This window comes from Oratosquilla oratoria, chromosome 8, assembly GCF_046742065.1.
Source record: "Oratosquilla oratoria isolate Oo_2021 chromosome 8, ASM4674206v1, whole genome shotgun sequence".
NCBI classification, from domain to species: Eukaryota; Metazoa; Arthropoda; class Malacostraca; order Stomatopoda; family Squillidae; genus Oratosquilla; species Oratosquilla oratoria.
In genome coordinates, this window is record NC_134784.1 from 65326077 (window position 1) to 65343098 (window position 17022).

General features: G+C 41.5%; 1 protein-coding gene across 5 annotated transcripts in view; it reads right to left on the minus strand.

The window, feature by feature from the left end:
- Nucleotides 1–15636: 15636 nt before the first annotated feature.
- The window catches only part of LOC143027795 (Na(+)/citrate cotransporter-like), a 32781-nt gene continuing 31395 nt past the window's right edge, over nucleotides 15637–17022 (minus strand). For all 5 annotated transcript variants that reach the window (XM_076189368.1, XM_076189369.1, XM_076189366.1 and 2 more), the window contains exon 14: nucleotides 15637–17022. This exon is cut by the window's right edge and continues 1358 nt beyond it. The gene's annotated coding sequence lies outside the window, so the exon portion shown is untranslated.

The following is a 17022-nucleotide window of genomic DNA, read 5'->3' on the forward strand; positions in this document are numbered from 1 at the left end:
TCTCCTTCCCTACACCAGATGCCCAGCTACAACTGTCAACGGACACCAGCTATGTCGTCATAGGGGATGTGGTCGAACAAATCCTCCGTGGCAGACCTACACCCCTCGGTTTCTTCAGCAGGAAACTCTCCAAAGCCGAGCTCAACTACAGCACCTTCGACAGTGAGCTCCTCGCCATCCACCACGCCGTCCGCCACTTTCGCCATTTCCTCGAAGGCTCTTCATTTATCATCAACGCCGACCATCAACCTCTGGTGCACGTCTTCACGAAACAACAGGACGCTTGTTCTGCCAGACAGCGCCGTCACCTCTCCGCCACCGCTGAGTTCAATTGCACCATCAGGCACGTCCTCGGTAAAAAGAACTCCGTCGCAGACGCCCTCTCCCGAATAGCCATCGACGAAGTTCAACTTAGCCTCGACTACGAAGCTATCACCAGAGAGCAACGGGAGAATACTAAAACACTTGCCTACAGGACATCCATCACATCCCTTAAGTGGCAAGACGTTCCTTTCCACGACAACCACACCATCCTCTGCGACATCAGTACCAGCCGCCCACGACCCCTCATCCCAGCCGCCTTCCTACGTCAAGTGTTCAATTTTATGCACGACCTGCCTCATCCTTCAGGGCGCGTCACTGCGAAGCTCCTGAAGCAGAAATTCATCTGGCACAGCATCTCCAAGGACGCAAAAGAGTAGGACAGATCCTGCATTATTTGCCAGCAAAGCAAAATTCATCGTCACATTGAATAAGGCATCAGATCATTCCATCAGCCCCGACGACGCTTCACACATTCATGTCGGCGTCGTCACCGCACTCCCTCCGTCGGAAGGCCATCATTACCTCTTCACCGCCATTGATAGATCGACCCGCTGGATGGAGGCCATCCCCATAAAGGATAGTACCGCCTCGCCCTGCACTATAGCCTTCCTGAGTGGATGGATCGACAGATTTGGACTGCCGGAGCACATCACCTCTAACCGAGGAACTTGCTTCACGTCACGGCTGTGGCACTCCCTCTCTGAACTCCTGGGTACTACAGCCCACCACGTTACCTCCTACAACCCTGCAGCCAACGGCATGGTCGAGCAAACCCATCGCTCACTCAGAGCATCTCTTATGGCACGCTACAACAACGGCTCCTGGCTATCCAAACTTCCATGGATATTCCTTGGCCTTCGGACAGCCATCAAGGATGGCCTCAACGTGTCTCCAGTAGAAATGGTCCTCGGCCAAATCCTCTTCGTGCCCACAGAATTCCTCCCTCCACAGGATTTTCCCGAGACCCTAAAGCAGCTGCGACGCACTGTCGGCAAATTCACCCCATGCGTGGCGACACATCACTGGGAGGTCAATGAATACCTCCCAAAATACCTCCACACCTCGACTCACGTCTTCCTGAGGACGGACGCTCACACACCACCACTCACCCGTTCCTACACTGACGCCCCCATCTTGTCCTTGAACGTAAGAACAAGACCTTAAGCATCTCTATCTCCGACAGGCCAGAATGGGTGTCCATCGACAGCTTAAAACCGGCACACCTCGACATTCCACCCACCAAATTCTCACGTGCAGGACGCCCTCTGAAACCAAGGCAATTTTGAGAGGGGAATATTGTACACACCACAATAACCACGTGGCATGGAACGCGCGTCATGTCGCCCACAACGGTAGACCTGACGCGACTTTGACAGTGCTATCCTGCTTAACCCGACCTAACCTAATCCAGTGCAATTATATAATTAGACACCACGGGTGACTACCCACGCGGTATATATATGGGCATGTAATATATATGCCGCATGTAAAATCAGTTCATCCTTACCTTACAATAAAGGAGACGAACTCACCAAAAAACCCTTCTCTTCTCACAGTAGCATCGCTACAAGGTCAAGAGAGGTTTTTGCCATTCAAGAATCAGAGAACCCCCCTTTATAAAACCATATGATAAAAGCAGGCAATAAAAACAAGAGCTAATACCCTAAAAACCCGTGAAAGTATCAGATTACAATAGGTTTTCCTTCCGTGCCAAAACGATCCGTTCGGCGAGAAAGAAAACGGTTGAATAGTTCTCCATACTTCGCAATCAGCGCTGTGGTACTACGTCGTCACTAGGTAGGAGGCAGTCCGCCTGCCTCCGGGTAGAAAGGTGGTATCTACCACCCACAGGATCCGCCTAGTTTATCGCTGATTATAGCAAATACTACGAGCATGAAAAGACACTTATGAACGCTGCAAAATCTATGGGGCCGAGGTGCAACAGCGCTCAAATCCTCCACCGAGTGCAGAGCCACTGCCATTCTTCGCCCAGGTCTCAGCCCCCCCCCCTCCTCTACTCACTGCGGCAAGGGGTAGCGCGGTTACTCCCCATCTCCCCTTCCGAGGCAACCCTCAACTTTTGGAGGCCACAGCTTCCCCCTGGCGCGGGCGCCTGCGGTTGAGGGGCGCCCTCCCTCTCCCGGATCTCAGGGCACCGCCATTGATAATATTGGCATCGCGTGGACAACAAACCCCATATATGAACTGTTCCGCACCACCTGCAAGATTAATGTCCGAGCGGGTACTAGCCCCAAAAAAGAAAAATAAATAAATGAATAAATAAATAAATAGATAAAAATCAAATGGTCGACGTTCTTGGAGTCGGCCAGGCCCAAACGGAAGTCTGGGATTCTTTTTTAGTTTCGACTAATGCCAGACGATTATATTCAGCTGAAGTGGAGTGAAACTGGGGCAAACTGGGGTTTCGATCACTCGATAGTAACCCGTTCTGGGCCGTGGACCACCCCACAACTGAATATAACTATCTGAAAATGACCACAGCAAACCTATTTTAAGCATTCTTTGTGTTTAAGAAATGAAAGGCTTTAGATGTGTGTCTGAAACCGTGAGTGCTAATGATTTGGTTCGCGCGTGTGTGTGCGTGTTTATTCTCAACCTATGACAAGGCATAACGCCCCTGTACCCACCTTCCTGTGCAGTTGGCCAACCATACCAGTCCAGGACCCGTTGGGCATTTTGTTCCCCCAGCTTCCATCTGCCGGTCTTACCTCGATGTAGCTGTAGGGCAATTCCAGTTTAGATTAAGAAAAGATATAGGAAACCTCAGATTACAATATGTAGCTCTAGAGCAGGGGTACTTAACCTTTCTATCTTTTTGAGCACTGAAGCAATGAGACCCTGGTCAAGCGAGCACTCTCTTAAGGGCACCTCCTAATGAGTTACGTTTTTCAACAGACGCGTAATATACGATGAAAATTTATAAAGAAGTGCACTACACTTATGAAATACAAAAAAAATATGTAAAACATAGGACTAAATAATAATTATAAAAGTAAAATTCTTACCTATGAACTTTTAATGTGATCCTTGTATGTCATTGGCCAAATCCATTGTTTTCATGTCCTTTATGAAGAGCCAATCGAATACTTTCTTCCAAATGTTCCATTGTTAATTTAACCCTTTTTAACATTATTGAGAACAGAGAATGCACTCTCGCAAATTTAAGTCGTTCCAAACGTTGACAGTATTTTGAAAGCCTTCTTTTGCAATGTACTGTAGGTGCTACTCTCTGGCAGTCGCTTGATCCCCAAACGTTCGTATTTTCCTTCTGGAAGAAGCACTTCATAAATATGGACGACTGCATACTCGCAAGCTCTAGTTCTACTGCTGCTCTTTCTTGAAGTTGGAATATTTTGGAGACGTCTTCTACTGGGAAGTTGAAAGGCTTAGAATATAACTGGAATCTGGTTTCCTGTTCTTTCAAAAAGACAAACCTCTCTTGAAATTTTGTTATAAGATTTGTTAGAGCGCTTTCAATATATGTTGGTCAACATCCATTTTCCGTTTCACTCAAACACTTTTGTAGTTCTGGGAAATGAAGAAAATTGCTTTTCTGTATGTGGGAACGGAAAAGTTGAGGTTTGGTTTGAAACCCTGCTAATTGTTTATTCAACGCCCAGACACTGCTGTAGTTCTCATGTAATTTTAAATTCAACACATTCAGGTGATGAAAAAGATCAACCAAGAAAGCAAGTCAATTCAAATTCACCGGTAAAAATGTCAGGAAAAACATTGTCGCTCGTGTTCAATCAAAAAGGACTTCACTTCTTCAAAGACTCCCCACACTCTCGCTAATGCCCGACCACGACTATGCTAACGAATTTTAGCATGAACAATAAGTTCAGAGTGGGAAACTTACAAACCTTCAACAAATGCTTTCAAAAGCCGTTTATTCAGGGCCCTTGAAGTTGTCATTTCTTCCAGACAATCTGAGTTTTGTCTGACCTTTCAGTCTGCTACACAGCACCTCAACATGTAATAAGCAGTGGCAATGAACAAAAGGAGGGATCTTGTCATCTGCTTTTGAATAGGCAATGAGACCTTTGTTTTTATCAACCATGGAAGGAGCACCATCAGTAACAATAGAAACAAGTTTACTCAAATCTATGTTTTCTGAAGTGAGAAACTTCATGAAAACATCATACACGTCCTTTTCAGTTCTCCTGCCTGTAAGTGGCAACACTGTTAGAAATTCTTCACTAACCGTAGCATCATTCGGTACAAGGCGTATAAAACACATTAGTTGTAACACAGAAGCAATGTCCGTTGTCTCGTCTAGTGCCAAAGAAAAACATTTACAGTGGCCTATCCTTATCCAAAAATCTTTCTGAACTGCAGCCGCAATTCGTTTTATTCTATTTGTAACGCTGTCGCTACTCAAAGGGATATTTTCCGCAGCAGTGACCAGCAATTTTTTATGTTGATCCGGGACACTTGTAGCTAATTTTTTATGGCAGCCAAAATACATGCTTTTACAATCTCGCCACTCCTGTATGGCATACACTTTTGGCCAATATATTAGCCACTTCGAATGACATTTCATTAGAAAGTTTATGGGAATTTGCAGGACAACATAACAGATTCTTTGACTTCTTCAAATTGTCTTTCATCTCTTTTAATTTATTTTTCCAAGCTGAGGAAAACACAGGATAAGTTTCGCTGAAAGATCCATGATAGGTATGATAATGCCTTTCACAAATAGATTTTCGGTAGCCAGAAAGACTCGCAAAGCACAACAGGCAATGCACTCCTCATTTCACTTCATTCTCCACAACAAAGTAGCTAACTTCCCAAGAAGTTTAAAAAGAATAGGTTTTCTGCTTTATTTTTTTTTCTGGGGTGCTTCTGAAAGTTCTGTTTTTATTGTTTCTTGATATTTCGCATAATTCTCCAGCGACTGCTTGCGTCTTATTTTTTTTTTTTTTTTTTAATTTTGGGGAAGGGCACTTTCTTGATAATTCAGAGTTGGCGGATGCAAACGCAGTCACTGCATTTCACTAACTGGGTGCCAATCCCAATGCTTCAGGGACGATGGAGTCATCAAACGTATGAAAACGTTTTAAGTCGTTTCCAGTACTTTTATACTACTAGCGGCAAAAACGCTTCGATGTTTATACAAGTGATCACAAATATTTTGCTAAACTCGTTACAAAGTGTTATTAATTTACTATTTTCAATATGAAATATTTGTAATTGATATATGTACATTCAAAACCCAGTAGATATTAGTCTTATACAATAATGATAAGTATTGACAAAACATTTAAAAAAAATCTAGAAATATCTAAATTTATCTTAAAATCCATCAGATTTACATTTAATATCAAATTACCAAGATTTATATCTAGAATTCTAGACTCTATGAAAAACCTCTAGATCTGGATATAAAATATCCAAAGTGGCAACCTGTCTGATATTGACTGATTAGGAAACGACGGTCAATCGTTTACCATATTTGGTTATGACGGAAAACTTAATTACTTTGACTGGTCATCGTGCTATGCCAAGTGATAAAATTCAGAGGAACTCGCAAGTCTTGTTCGCGAGAGTTTGTTCTTGAAATTTCACAAGCTCGGCGATTTGACAAAGGGCACTGTTCTAATAATTACCGTATATAAGCAAAATTCATGATTTGGAGAAATTTCAGCACTACGTGAAAAACATCCTTAGTACTCGCGAGCACTATTTTAGGGATCTATGGGGAGCACCGTCTAAAACATTATGAGCACCATGGTGCTCGCGAGCACCAGATTAAGCACCCCTGCTCTAGAGGCAAACTATGCAGCTCATTTTGATGTATACATTCATACATAAACAAACTTTTTTTTCTCCACGCCCCCTCTGGCTTCATCTAGATATAGGTGAGGAGCTTACGTCATCTGTGAACAAAACCACTATATTTGTCTTTGTGTTCGAACACCCAGGGCGTCATTCCTTTAATTGACCATTGAATGATGATAATTATTGCCTCAAATTTTGTTAAGTGAAAACCAGATGCACGTCTATGACAAGCAACGGTCATAGGGTCCAGCTATAAATCTCTCTGGAATGAAACGTTGGACTTGTTATGTATGCCAGGATTACATGATGTATTATGCTGTGATTAAGGTTATGCGGTCTTTTGTAGCATAGGATTGCATCAAGAGAAAAGGATACTATTTTGTTGAAGTTTCTATTCTCCTGAGGTGTGAGACGCAATAAAGAAAATGTAAAGACGAAGTTCTGCGTTTACCTGCAATCCACCGCAAAAATAACGACAAAATATGGGTTAGGACGTATACAATTACGGATTGACCACATATATTCTACACGGGTAAGGCGATGGCTGTGTAAGTTGTAATAAGACAACACATTTGCCAGTGAGCATAACAAGACTGTTGTCTGGGTTGCAATAGTGTAAGTGCTTCAGTGTCACCAGCGAACTGAAGGAGAAGGGGAGCAGTCGCCCGTTGCCAGCTCTTCTCGTATGGAATAGCGAAGGAATATTGATGAAAGCTGACAGACATTTTGGGGCTGATCCGGAGACCGAGTGCCAGCTGCTTGAGAATGCAATTCAATATGGATTTGAGTCTCTTGGCTAAATCTGAAGAAAAAAATCGAGCTATGACTATCCTTCCGACGCCCTTCTTCCCAAACAACCACAAGCAAATACCCTTATGAGGAAAGTATGGATGTGTGTGTGAGGGGGAGGGGGATGATTGACCATGTCAAAAGACCCATCCAGTCCAAAAATAGCCCATTGAAGGCTCCTCCCATCTCAGCACCTCGTCGATTTAGGGGTCATCCCAGTTCCTACCGCACTGTTTCTTGGATCGAGACCAGTGCGACGAGGCGCGCCTTTCCAAAGCAGAGCCCCACGTCCGGAGTTGGTTTAACCCCACCGCTTCATCCTATGACGACACCCTTCCTCTCCATTCAAAATAATCTATGAAGCAGATGGAACCCCCCCCCCCTCCATCGGACCGTGTAATCCTTTCATCCATTCACAATATCCTTTCATTCATTCCTACTTTTCTTCGTTTTTTCTCCATTTTTTCTTCCCTATTCTTCTTTCTTTCTTTCTTCTCAAAATCAATCCATCCACTCTTTTTCCTAGTCCCAACCACCTCAGCGCTACTTGATCTACCATACATGACAACACTACCACCGTTCTCTGGCCTCACCTCCATATTTCTCACTCTATTCATTTTATAACACCTATCATATTTTTCAAATACTTAAACTGAATATGTTCATGCTATTATTTCCCGATTCTTTGCATTCCGAGTATCCGCCCCATACAATGCCGTGGATACAATTACTTCTTCATCCCCAAATGTTTATTTTTTGTAAAAAAAAAAATAAAAAAAAAATAAAAAAATCCTTCCACCCAGGCATTTATTTTCCTCGTTTGTTCTGTAATGCACCTCCACATTCACTCCTCTGTCCATTGCCACATACGACCCCAAGTATTTATAACTCACCCCATCTTCCAGCCTCTCACCCTACACACTAATTTGCCACTATTGATTACCACTCTTTGCATATTTCATCACTTTACTTTCCCCCATATTTACTCTTAGCTTTCTCCTCTCACACACTCTTCCAAAATCAACTACCAGCTGCTTCAGTCTCTCCTCTGAATCAGCTTCAAGCGCAGTGTCATCCACAAACAACAACTGGCTCCTCCAGCCTCACCCACCCACTCCAAACCTTTGCCTAGCATTCTTTTGTTTACGACCTTACTTCCCCAAACATATACACTTTGAACAATTATCGCGATATCCCCGAACAGTGAAATACAATCACCTCAAACTTTACACTCTATTCCCAATCTTCAAACATGTCCTGCTACTGTTGAAAAACTCTTTGACCGCTTTCAACAGACTTTCCCTAATTCATTGACCTTCAATATATTTCACAATACCTTTATCAACCCTGTCATATACCTTTTCTGAGTCCAAGAAAGCCAGCCCGAAGAACATCCCTATATTTTGTAAAGTACTTCCCGCACACCTGATCTACTACAAAAGCCTACGCACCCGCATCCCCTCCTAACTCACACTGCTCCTTCTGGCTGACTTCCTTACCCCCCCCAACCCCCTAATCAACACACTCCCACACAACATACCGACCCTCTAAAAATCACGAGTTCATTTTCGTACCCCTTCCCCCTCCATTAGGGTACAATACATGCATAAATTCATATGTATCATTGTATCCATGTATGTTTTTATCTACCTGTATGTACACTTTTTATGTAACCAAATGTGTAATCATACAAAAAATTACACTTAATTTATGCAACAAATTGTAAATTTACAAACTACTTTTAATGTGTAGTCAATGAAGAGACAATACAAAGATCATATACCAACCTCTGACACCGTACTCGTATGAGAGTATGTATTGCATTGGCGATTTTTTTTTCTGACTTACCAAGCATTCACTCTCTGCATTAGAATTTCCACGATACGATATATGACGCCTTTCTGGTCTTCCCGGGGTGATCGATGGGACCACGGGTAAAGCTGAAAAACGGAAGATGATTTGTCATCTCCTTTGGATTGGATGTCAGTTTCATATATTTACTCCGCCTACTGGCATTTCATTTTTAATCTAAAGGGATATACCCGCATTCAAAAAGTGGTTAAACCCAAAGTCTAAGTGTACAAATTCGATTCGCTTATGTCTAACAAGGTTTTCGTAGTCAACATGAACTGGTGAAATCTTCAGACGTTCTGTAATTTGGAACATGGATGGGGCAATATTGTAACGTCATTCATATATTTTTTTCTTTGTTCAACCTGTTTTGCATAACTATTTGGCTTCGATGGTTCATAAATTCATTCTAACAGATGACAGGTGGTTTTATTCAGACGAAATAAACCCCCTCCCGCGGTCAAAGTGTTACATCATCACTCAAATAGCTCGTATCTCCACTCCCGCCAGTTGACGTTATTTAACTGAGGGAGCTATCTCAGAGTCGCTTTCTAATCTCAAATAACCCCTGGTTACAATGTCCGTCTTCCACAGATATTCAGTCTTCCACCAGGCAGGCTTATTCGTCTGGGAAAAACCCAGGTCGTCTTTCTTACCAAAGAAGGATAAGCGCGGTATAAATAGAATATGCAAAGAATAGAAGTGGAGAGGCATTACGGCTGCTGCTGCTGTGAGGTGAGATTCAGGCCGGAGAAGTAGTGTTGAATCTCTGGCAACATGTCATCACTCTTGACTACTTTCAAGTCTGCTAAGATTAACCATCTTTCCGCTTTGTCCATGAATAAGTCCTATATACTGATCATGACATTGCCATAGAAATTATATTATAAGGCCAAATTCAAATAATGATAACCACTTCAGAAGGAAAATGATCAATATGATGCCATGCAAGCTTATAAAGTACCAATATACTATAGCAACGGTATAAAGAATGTCATTATCATTATTATTATTATTATTATTATTATTATTATTATTATTATTATTATTATTATTATTATTATTATTATTATTATTATTATTATTATTATTATTATTATTATTATTATTATTATTATTATTATTATTATTATTATTATTATTATTATTATCATTATTATTATTATTATCATTATTATTATTATTATTATTATTATCATTATTATCATTATCATTAATACCGTTATCATCATCATCATTATTATTATTTTGCCTTGGTACCGTGACTGAAAGACGACTGGTATCTACATACGAGTATGATGCTATATCGCTAGCTTACTTTCAAACGCAAAGTGAACTGTTTCACTTGGACTTCGCCATTTTTGGTGTTGGATGTCAAAACACCTTAAAATGAACCATCTGTATAGCATCAGAGTATGAAATCGAAAGCGGAAAGACACGTTGGGGATGAGAATAAGGAGCCGATAACTATGAAAATTTAGGATGTTTCTGTCAGTTTAGTGGAAAAGATAAAGACTATGATAGTGGTCTCAAAGCATGAACAGTACCCTAATTCCTTCATAATCCTGTTTTTCTATTTCAATGGAAAGAAAACTTTAGCATTCTCGGCCATTACCTCTATGTTGGTGGCGATGTAACAGGACCCGTTTTTCATGATGGCGTGGTGGTATCGGTGCCCGCTTCCGTTCTTCAAGGAAGGTTTTCACACACTAAATAACCGGCGGGATCGAGGTGGGAGAAAAGGGGCAAACGGTAAAGATCAAGAGGTGTTTTCATTAACACAAACTAAAAGGCAGATCAATTTTTAACAACCACCGATTCCCTTCGGATGAATTATTAGATTTAGTCATCAAACCTTCATAGAAATAGACGTGGAGCTATTAAGATCAAACTTTTCAAGATTGGTTTACTTGTATCGCTTCATTCAAACATGCGTGTAGAGTAAATACACATACATATATACATACACAAATACATATATACATATATACATATATACATACATACATACATACATACATACATACACACATGCACACATACATACATACATACATACACACATGCACACATACATACATACATACATACACACATGCACACATACATACATACATACATACATACACACATGCACACATACATACATTCATGTATACATATTTGCCTTCATACATTCAGAGAGGTGAAACAATTGTCTTTCTACTGGTACCATGTAATCCAGTGCTACCTTCCGCATGGTTGTATTGTCGGCCACTGAACCTGATCCCCCATTGGTCATCCACCAGTGATAAGGGTGTGTTCGACACCCAGATGAAGGAAAAAGAAGACCATCAAAAAGGCAAATAAATTCTGAGTCAATGACCATACAATTCTTATAGATCACTAACCTACGTGTCGGCTGTGCATAGTATCCATAAAGTGACTGGAAACAGGAGTAGTGGAGGTGGAGTGATGTCCCAGTGCTGTGATTATTCTGAGGTGCCCCCCTCCCCCGACTTGGGCCAGCAACACACCTCTTTGGTCATCAGTTTAAGCTAGGATGAGTGTCCCCTCTTGGCTCGGAGAGGCTGGGCTGCCTGACTTAAATTTTTTGGTAAGACACGCCCTGAGTCAAGCAGCTACCGCTTGGGCCGACATCGCGCGATCTGAAGGTGACTCACCCTCGTGCCAAGGTGGTGGGTGCTTACTCTTCCCCACGACCCCTGGGACTGTTGGGTTGATATGTATTTTCAAATCCTAGTTGGGCTCGGTGGTGTGAGGCAAGGGAGGGCGAATCATAAACAAATGTAAAAGGTGGGGGCGGGATAACAATCTGTCACTGTCAAAACCACTAAGTCCGCTGTGTGTGCTGCCGGGGTGTTGCAAATGAGGAACAGATTGCGCGATCTTTTGACTTCAAAAGTCCATCACTCATTAACAAGCTATATAAATCGTTAGTTCGTCCACATTTGGAATATGCTGTTTCCGTATGGTCACCGAATCTCATTAAAGACATTGACAGATTGGAAAAAAGTACAACGGCGAGCTACAAAACTGATTCCAAATATCGAAAATCGACTTAAACATATGAATCTGTTTTCCCTAAAAAAGCGTAGACTCAAAGGTGACTTGATACAGGTCTTTAAAATTCTAAATGGAATTGACAACATCAAAAGTGACAAAATTTTCACACTGAATGAGAATCAGACAAGAAACAATGGTCTCAAACTGTCCGGAAATAGATTTAATTTGGAAGTAAGTAGAAACAACTTCGCCAGCCGTGTAGTTAATGAATGGAATAAACTTCCTGCAGAGGCAGTGCAATGTAGTTCAGTTCGAAGCTTTAAGAATCATTTAGATAAACACCTAAGCAAGATGCTGTAATGACTATCATTTATCTTATACATGCATACATATACCAAGGCTTTTTCCCCCTTACAAGGGAGGTAGCCAAAAAGAAACAGGCATAAAATCATTCCCACCCATTCCATCCCTAAATACACTTCACTCCCCTCCCCTTTATTATCTTAGCGCCTCCTGGATGACGGGTCATCCCTGCACCCTGTCTACTGCCCTGGGTCAGAAGCAGTGTCGCAAGACACAGCACATCCACAGCAAGGCCACTTCATTAAATCGGCGACCCCCCTCACCGTCCCTCCATGTAGAAAAGGAGAAAACGGGGAGAAATCCCTTCGGGCTGCGTCAAATTTTGCTCACACATACTACCTCACCCCCCATCCCCCCGCCCATTCCACCTCATGCATCACAACATCATCCATATACAACCATTCTCCATTCACCCCTGTCTTCTGTCCTCTCCCGTTCTTCCTCAACAGACATTTGTCTGTTTGTTTATTATTATTTGTTTGATTCTCATTTATTATTAGTTATGTCAATTTATCATGATTTACTATTTACCTGTTTATTATCTAACTATACCTATGCCTTGCCTTTACTTTCTTTTTTAGGAATATCCCCTTTTGGGGCTACAGGTTGTAGGACTCCTAATCCCATCCCCCGTCCCTTTCTTCTCGCCTTTTACGACTCAAGTGAAAATACTTGGTGGCAGTATTCTTATCCCCCACCACAGGGTAGGTAGGCGAAAAAAGGATATGAATATTCAGAAAAATGGTACAGGACAGTAACAAGGGGTTGGGGGACAGCATAACGGAGGGACAGTCGTAGTATAAAAGTGTCATCATTTCTCTATGTACAGAGTTTTCCTCTATCACAGACAAAATGATGTGTGGCTCTGGTCCGTAGGGGCGCCCCATATAGACCCTAAAGTATCAACGGCATACTATTTTGCCACAATAACATGCAGCCAATACCCCAAACGGGGTCGTCTTCTCCTTCCCTGCATGAGGGGACGGAGAGGGAGGTTTACCGAATTTATGAAGCGGCCTTGCTGTGGATGTGCTGTGTCTTGCGACACTCCTTCTGACCCAGGGCAGTGGACAGGATGCAAAGATGACCCGTCATCCAGGAGATACCAAGATAGGAGGGAGGGAGGAGGGTGAAGGGAAGTGGAATATATGGGAAATGAAGTGGATGGGAGTGATTTTCTGTGCCTTTTTCTTCTTGGCTACCCCTTGTGTAAGGGGGAAAAACCTTTGGTATATGTATGTATACCTATGCATCTATTTATTTTATTTATTATCTAATTATTATTGTTTTTATTTATTCATTCATTTGTTTATCATTATTATGATTTTTTCGCATCCGACCTACATATGGACCAAAAGGTCTCCTGTCGGCATGCTCCGCCTTTGTAATCCTTTGTAACAAAAGCGTCGAGACAGGCCTGGGGTGAAACTTGGGTAGGCTCTCCATATGGCCGCCTGGAACATTCTTTCCCTTTCCTAGGATGACCAACTGCCCTTTTTATCGGCGGAGCTCAGTAATTTTAGATTGAATATATTGACTCTGTTAGAGATGAAAAGATCAGGCAGTGGCGAGATCAGTAGTGAGAGTTACACTTACTCTTGGTCTGGCCACACCGACGGGGTCCATCTCGAGGGACTAGCTGTAGTTATATCTAGCCGACTACAGCACACCGTTATAAAGGTTACTTCGGTTGGTGAGGCTGAAGCACACCCTGGGCTTCATCTCCTTTATTGCAGTATAGGAGTGGGAAGTGTGGCTACATGGGAGTTTACTCGTAGAAGCCGTGGGAACTAGCGACGGCATGTGAAAGAAGCAGCGTGCCCCTGACGCATGCTCCCGATTGATAAATGATGCAGAAAGACAGACAGACAGACAAACAACTATCCAGACAGGCAAAAAACCAGCCAGTCATATAGGCAAACAACCAGCCAGTCAGACAGACATGTAGACAAATAGACAGGTAGACAAAGACAGAAATACAGGTAGACAGACAGACAGACAGACAGACAGACTGTACACGTATTTCTGTCTCCCACCAGAGAGGCACAGTAGGTTTACCCCCTCCATTTCATTACATGGTCACCTTTGAACCCATTCACTCAAAATACTTCACGGAACAGATGAGATGAACATCTGGAACCGGGCCAATCCCTCTTCTTTTCACAATTTCCATTCACTCTTACCTTTTTGAGTCTCTTTCTTTTATTCAGCAAACGTTCTTCATGCATCCAACCCCCCTTTACCCAACCCATCCACCTCATGCTTGGCCTTCCTCTCAAGCTCGCTTCATTTCCCTCTATTTCACACTCTCCTTTGAGAGTCTTTCCTCGCTCATTCTTTCCATACGTGCAAACCACTTGAGCCCTATTTGAGCTGCCGTATCCAACAGTATTTTTTTTATCTCCATTCTCTGCCTTACCTCCACAATTTTCATTCTGCCCATTCTTACCTACCATATTTCCAAATGCTTCATCTGAAAATACCCAGGTTCTTCCTTTTTGCCTCTCTACATTTCCACTGCGATCTCTGTGATGCCGTTTTCTCACATAAGGATAATCTCCAAAGGCCTTTAATGACCCACACAGTACAGAAGCCTTTCCATTGTGGACTTTACCAGGCAGCTTCTCCAAAAAAAGAGAGGTCTTCTCTCAAAAATCATATGATAACCCACACAGGAGAGAAGCCTTTCCAGTGTGACCTTTGTGGTGCATCTTTCTCACATAAGGGTAATATTCAAAGACATGTGGTGACCCACACAGGATAGAAACATTTCCAGCGTGACCGTTGTAATACAGCTTTCTCACAGAAGTAGTACAGTCTCAAAAGGCATTCAATGATTTACATAAGAGAAAAGCCTTTTTACTGTCACCTTTGTTATGCAGCTTTCTCGAAAAAGAGTAATGTTAAATTGCATATGATAACCCACACTGGAGAGGATCCTTTTCAGTGTGACCTTTACAATACATCTTCCTCATAGAAGAGTAATCTCAAAAGGCATATCATAAGCCATATGGAGAGAAGTCTTTCCAATTTGATATGTGAAATGCAGCTTTCTCGGAAAAGGAAGATCTCAGAAGGCATATGATACCTACACAGGAGAGAAGCCTTTCTCGTGTGGTCTTTGTGATGTAACCTTCTCAAGAGGCATGTAGTGACATGCTGGAGAGAAGTCTTTCCAGTGTGATCTTTGTGATGAAGATGGTGACCCACACAGTAAAGAAATTTCTCCAGTATGACTGTTGTGATACAGCGTTTTCACTTGATTTATTTCAAACTACACATGATGGACCAAACAGGAGATTTTTTTTTTCATTGTATCTGTAATGCTGCAACCTTTTTTCTAGAAGTTATGTGAAAGGAGAAAAACCTTCCCAATGTGATTTGTACTCTGCATCTTTCTTAGTCATCTGAAAAGACATACAATGAGCCACACAGGAAAGAAGCTTTTCTAATGTGACCTTTGCAATGGAGTTTTTTCACAAAGGATATGATTACCCACACAGAAAAGAAGTAATTTCATTATACCTAACAAGTTAACATTAAAAAATGTGATCTTATTAGACATGCGATGACCCAATATATAACTAGGACCTTTCTAGTGTGACTTATGTATTTATCTAGTTGTAGTATATGTAGTTGGAGCTGTGTTTATGGGGTCCTGTCTCTTTACCTCCACTCGTTAATCTTTGCCTTGAATTAATTTATGGTGTTGGCTTGGAATACATTCTTATTCAACCTGTTCTATAAGTCTATATATCTATGTGGAAAGCTATACTTCCTACCATCCTCTATTTTTTTTTAAACCACTTGTTTATCTTTCATCCCATACCAGTAAATCTCCATCATTTTTTCTATGCTTTCTTCTGATCTAAATATCATTATTATGTCACCTCTCTTCATTATATGAATGTTGGAATCCTCACTTTCTTTCTTTTTTTCATAGATCGTCCTGTTTAAATTTGGGATCGTTTTAGTTGGCGTCCTTTGGATTCTCTCTAATCTTCTTATATCTTTCTTTAGGAGGTGTGGTGACCATACGAAAATTGTATATTCCAGTCTAAGATGAATCAGTCTTTCAGTTATTTTGTTCATCATATTTTCTTCTATGTAGAGGTGGATCAATGAATGAGAAGATTCAATACATCAAGAGGATGGCTGGTAATCTTCCAAACCTAAATAACATCTTCAAACAAGTCCAAAATACCTCACCTTCTCTAAGATGTCTAGCATTTGGATCAATATGTCTGATAGGCATTTCCTTCCGGAAATCGAGATAAAAGGATATAATTGTTTCACAAGGACAGGGTTGGCAGAAGTGGGGGAGGATTAGCAATTTTCGTTAAAAATACAATAAACTGTATTATCAACAATTAGATTAAGGAAGAGGATAGCATGGAATCTATTTGGGTGGAGATTATAGGCAAGAATAAGAAACTTATTATTGGCGTCCTATATAGACCTCCTAACCTCAGCATTGAGCAGACTGATCCCCTGATTCATGAAATTCGCAGGGCATACCAGTACAAAAACGTTATGATCATGGGAGATTTTAATTATAGAAACAATGACTGGGAAATTTAAGTAGGAGATTAGGAAACGAAAATTTTCTTAGGTGTGGTGCAGAATAATTTCCTAAAACACTAAAACAAATGATTACCGATCCTACGAGGGGAGAGAATACTCTGGACTTAGTTCTAACTAATAATGAGCACCTAACGAGTAACATAAGACTGGGAGATAGTCTAGGCTCTAGCGGTCACCAAGAAATAAGATTTAATATTATTTGGAAATAATTAAAAAGTACGAATAATGTTCAAGTACCGGACATCAGGAGAGCCAATTTTGACAAGATGAGACAATATGAGACATGTGGTCGCTTACGGGACC